Genomic DNA, 5,753 nt, shown 5'->3' with positions numbered 1-5,753 from the left:
AGTCGTTAAAACCGATATCTGGTTTTTATTTACACGTCTTTTGTGCTGTCTCTCTCTGTCAAAATATATAAACTCAGTCCATAATATTTCATTGTTTTTTTTCTCTTTCTTTTCTGCCTTTTAGACGCTTTCTTGACATCAATCCTGAACGTGGATCAAAAACAAAGAAAGGACAAGTAACTTCAAAGAAAACTGGCCAAGTTATGCAAAAAAAAGAACACCACTGTAAGCCTACAGGTTTCCTCACTTCTGCGAAAACTTGCAGACTTTGAATGGGATTTCGTTTGCACTTTTATGGACTTCAAAACAGAAACAGCACTTCACTGCCATTATAAAGCTTGGAAGAGCCAGGACATTTTTTTAAATAACTCCGATTGTATTCGTCTGAAAGAAGAATGTCATCTAGACCTAGGATGACTTGAGGGTGAGTAAATCATGTGCTAATTTAAATTTTTTGGGTGAACTATCCCTTTAATTAAGCGCTTAGTTATACCTGTTTGTTGTTAAAGTGTTAAAATTGCATTTTATGTTTTAAAAAATTCAGCCAACATGTTCACAGAAGGCAATTTTCTGATCTTTGCTTTTAACCAAATGTTGTTTTCTTTTTCCTAGTGTGGCTACTCTTATGAAACCTTAACGTATAATATTTTAATTATGTAATTATAAAAGCAGCATTCCCTGTAAAATACAATTTATTGCTGTAGACAAGTTTAATATTGTAAAAGTATGTGGGTTATACTGTATTTGGTAATTACAGTAGAGTACTGTAAATGCTTTTTACTGTACTAGTGCTGTAAAAATACAGTATGTGAGGAAACTACACACTAGAAGCCTATTAGGCCATGGCATTGTTTCTTTTGTTGCTAAAAAAAAAGACATGTTCAATAAAAATATAATTGGATCAGTGTAATGTTGCAGTTGTATGTGTGTATTTTACATGGCTCTATTGATTGAAAGATATTTTGAGTTTCAGGAACTAAAAGTTAAGTTGGGCCCGTTAGAATATATAATTTAGTTGAATTGGTAATGGAGTAATGCTTACTTAACAAGCTGAGTTAAATAAATGGGTGGGGAATGATTGTTTAAACTAAGTATCTTCAGTTACTGTAACTCGGTTATAAGTACATTCAACTTAAATGTTCTATTCCATTCCATTATGGGCTTAAGTACATTGAACGTAGTCCACTTGTCTTATTCAACTAATGCTTCATTACTTAAAAAATTTAAGGCAACGAGTTACCTTGGTTTTTTTAAGTAGATTCTACTTATCCGGGTTTACAGTGAGGAAAACCGTTCTAGGTAGGGCTGTTGAGTTACTATGTTATGAGGTATATATATATATATCAATCATGGGTTTGCATACATAATATGAGATTTTTTACACAGGAAAAAAGAATCTACAAGATTGAATATCTTAATATATATTTTCTTAAATAATTCATTATAATACATTTAAAAAAATCATTTTTTTGTTAGTTATAGGCCCAGGCCTGAGGGATGAAACGAGAGTTAAATTCAACAAGAAAAAGAGGAAAACAAAGCAATAAGCCACTTTTGCTTGTGGATGAAAGTGTTTGGATATAAAATAAAGAAATTAACAACATATTCAAGAGATGACAATTTTGGGATTTCGTAATAAAAATAAATAATATCGTTAAAGGGATAGTTCACTTTGAAATTAAATTTTGGTATGTTTTAGCTTACCTCAAGGGCATCCAAGATGTAGGTGTCTTTTTTTCCGCAGTAGTTTCAATTTTGATATTTTTAGGTCAAACCGTTCTTGTCTGTCAGTCATATAATGCAGGTCGATGGTCACTTGTCTCAAACAGCATGCACAGAGTCCAAATTAAAACAATTCCCCGTCGTCCAAATTAAACAATTCCCCATCGAAAGTACACATTGATGGCCTAAGACACGAAACGAGCGGTTTGTGTGAGAAAACGAACAGTTTTTATATCGTTTTTACCTCTTGAACTCAGCCACGTCCAAGTGATCTGAGAGCGCGGGCGGGTATAGATATATACACTAGATGTCGCCTTGGCTACTGCGAAACCGTTTGACCTAAAAATATCAAAATTGAAACTACTGCGGAAAAAAAGACACCTACATCTTGGATGCCCTTGAGGTAAGCTAAAACATACCAACATTTAATTTCAAAGTGAACTATCCCTTTAAGGATATAATGGTGGGTCACATTAGTAGGGTTAAATTAGTAGGGGTGGTGGTGGCGCAATGGATAAGACACATGCCTTTGGTGTGAGAGACCCGGGTTCGAATCCACTGTGAGACACCAATGTGTCCCTGAGCAAGACACTTAACCCCTAGTTGCTCCAGAGGCGTGCAACCTATGACATATATAGCAATTGTAAGTCGCTTTGGATAAAAGCGTCAGCTAAATGAATAAATGTAAATGTAAATATAACTTAAATCAAACCATAAATGTGTTCACAAAATAAATGGGCAGCAGTTTCTTCAAAAAGACCACAAAATGAGCAAGTTTAATCAATATCAAGATATTTACAGATAGATGAATTAAACGTGCCGTTCAAATCTTTTAAGTTGTTGCGCGTGTGATAACCATAGACTGTAAAAAAAATATGGACGTAGTGTCCGTGACGTCACCCGTAGGTTTCTGAAGAGCATTTTTGAAGCCTAAAGTAGGCGGAGCCGGCCGTCGCCATCTTGGCCTTGCGTCACTCCCGGATAACAGAAAATAGGCAAAGAGGCGGGGCGGGAGTGGAGCTGAGGAGCCTTGCTAATATGATTCTGTACTATTCTGCTAGTTGAAAATGTATTATGCAGTAACTTAATATTACTCTGAGAGTGTGTGTGTGACAGTGATTTATGTGCTTAACGTTACATGTCAGTCACTCTCTTTTTATAGTCTATGGTCCGTCAGCGCGGCATCGCTCAAGTTCGTAGAGATGAGCTTATTCAGTCCATTTTAAATTCTGATTTTGGCCGCCTCTCAAATGGGTTAAACCATAGATATATTGCCTATGAAGTTCAAGTAAATGCGCTAGAAAATCCACGCTCATTCATGGATGTGCATTTATTGCATGGACGGAGAAAGCACCGACACCTGCAGGATTTCATCTGACGGTACTTAAGCATATTATAATCTATCTGTTCCGTGAGAGCAGAACGAACGAGCCTTTATTGACGTTTTTAAATCTGAAAACTCCAAAAAGCTACGAAATTGTCAGACATCCATTAGTGCATGTTCACAGAGGAAAACAACTGAAATACAGCGCTGGTTGTTCTCTCGAACGATACTCGACGACAACGACGGAATCCTAAGCCGTGGGCGAAGTAATGGGTGTATTAAATTGTAAGAAATAATCCCGGAAAAAAGCACAAAACACTGCAGAGATGGCAAGTTCAGCAGCTAAAATTTGCTGAGGTGAAGTGACGGCTAGTAGTAACAACAGCAGACAAACAGCTAGCAATGACATCAGCGGGAATCCATCTGTCACTCAAGTGGCCACACCCTTAATTATGCAGAACTTTAAATATTAATCAACTAAACGGATGAGTTATAAAAAAATTCACCCCCCTCACAGTTGTTATGAAGGGCAAAATTAGCTGTATAGACCAAAGCCACATAGAGATCCAGGCTGTAAACATTTTTTATTCCGCTGTAAAGTTGGTAATTTTAACATGGGGGAGATACAGATTTGACTCACTTCTGCAGCCAGCCCAAGCGGCCAGTTAATGAATTGCAGTTTAACTCACTTCCGTGTTGGTTTCAAGAGAGAGACGGGGAGGTTGCCGCTTGGGTCGTGCCCCTGTTGACACTGTGACTTTGCTGCCTCCTTTTGGTAGATGATTGAACTGATGGCTTGAATCCTTGAGACATGTCTCCATTGACACTGTGGCTTTGCTGCCTCCTTTTGGTGGATGATTGAAATGATAGCTTGAACTTTGTGGAACAAATTCCATAGCAGAGGATCTTTTTTTTTTTTTTTTTTCATATATTTTATTGGAAACAGCATTCAAACAATATTTGCAACATAATACAATACAAGTCTCCATTTTATATTTTCAGAATAAACAATTCTTCAAAACCTTCAAAACAAAGTCCTTTTATAGTTTTATCCCATATCCCTCCCCAACACCCACCCTCGCGATAGCCAGTCAGACATACAAACAAAACCAAATAAGTAGGATAGGAAGACAAAGTAAACTTAAAATAATTAAATGATGAAAATACATTATTTAATAATAAAAAATAAAAAATAAAATAAATAATAGTAATAATAATAATAATAAAAAATTTAAGTTAGAGGTAAGTTGCCGACACCCAGGACGCTGTGCCAGGTTGCTAGGATTCATGGATCAGCAGGAATCATGAGGGCTATGAATCAATTTCCCATATAATGTAGCCTATGGTGTGGTGGGCAGACAGTGAGTCATAACGAGGTAGGAACCAATGCAGATACATACTAAATATGCCACTACAGTGACATTTCCCTAACGGAGAGCTGATTTACATAATTTAATAGTGGTTTCCAATGAGAATAAAATTTGTCAGTAGCGCCTCTGAGTGTAAACTTTATCTTCTCAAGTTTTAAGAAAAACAACGTGTCACATAGCCAGGCTTTAAACGACGGTGGTAAGGGTGACTTCCATAGAGTCAGAATTTTCCGACGAGCAATTAGAGAGGTAAAAGCTATTACATTTATTTGAATTGTTGTCAAATTGAGTTCGTCCGGAGGTCTGCCAAAAATCGCTATATGGGGGGAGGGACAGATCTTCAAAGCCAGAGTCTTTGAGATTGCATCAAAATATAACTGCCAGAAGTTGAATAATTTGGGGCATGACCAGAACATATGGGTCAAGTCGCAAGGGGTCTGAGAACATCTATTACATCCCTCATCCGAGCAACCCGGATAAATCTGGGCAAGCCTGGCCTTGCTAAAGTGAATCCTATGCACCACTTTAAATTGAATGAGACTAAACCTAGCACAACTGGAGGAAGAATTAACTGCTCGAAGGGCTTTTCCCCAAAAGTCATCAGACAGGGAAATCTGCAGTTCGTTCTCCCAGCTGGTCCTAATTTTGTTTACAGCAGAATCGAAAGATGGGGAAAGTAGGTTATAGAGGTAAGATATATGGCCTTTTGACAAAGTCTCAGCCTTAATAATTAGATCAATGCCACTTGGCGGTGGGATTTGAGGGAATTGAGGGGAGTGAGTCCTAGCGAAATCCCGTAACTGAAAGTATCTTAAAAAGTCAGAACTGCTGAAATTAAAAGTTATGCGCAATTGCTCAAAGCTAGCAAAACAGTTGTTAACATACATATCGCTGAAATATTGGAGGCCACTCCTAGCAAAAAACTTGAATCTAGGGTCAATTTTAGCAGGAAGGAATAGATGGTTATTGCAAATAGGTGTTGTCTGAGGGAGGATGAGCCAGCCAGAGTTACGTCTAATTTGTGCCCAAATTTTCAGAGTGCTAGTTACTACAGGGTTAGATGTATAAAGTGACGGGGGAAAAGGAAGGCTACTGCAAGCTAGAGCCTGGAGCGAAGAAGAGGAGCATGACTTGGCCTCGATTTGACACCAATTGCTCTGAGCCGAGGTAAACCAAAGCATAATCTTATGAGCATTTGCAGCCCAGTAATAACCAATAAGACTAGGCAGGCCAAGACCCCCAAGGGATCTACTCCTCTGCAATAGTGATCTACTGGCTCTGGCGTGTTTGCCAGCCCAAATGAATGAGGAGATAATACTTTCTATGACAGTAAAAAA

This window comes from Leuciscus leuciscus (genome assembly GCF_965113295.1).
Source record: "Leuciscus leuciscus genome assembly, chromosome: 23".
Classification (NCBI taxonomy): domain Eukaryota; kingdom Metazoa; phylum Chordata; class Actinopteri; order Cypriniformes; family Leuciscidae; genus Leuciscus; species Leuciscus leuciscus.
Note: the sequence above shows the minus strand (reverse complement) of the source record.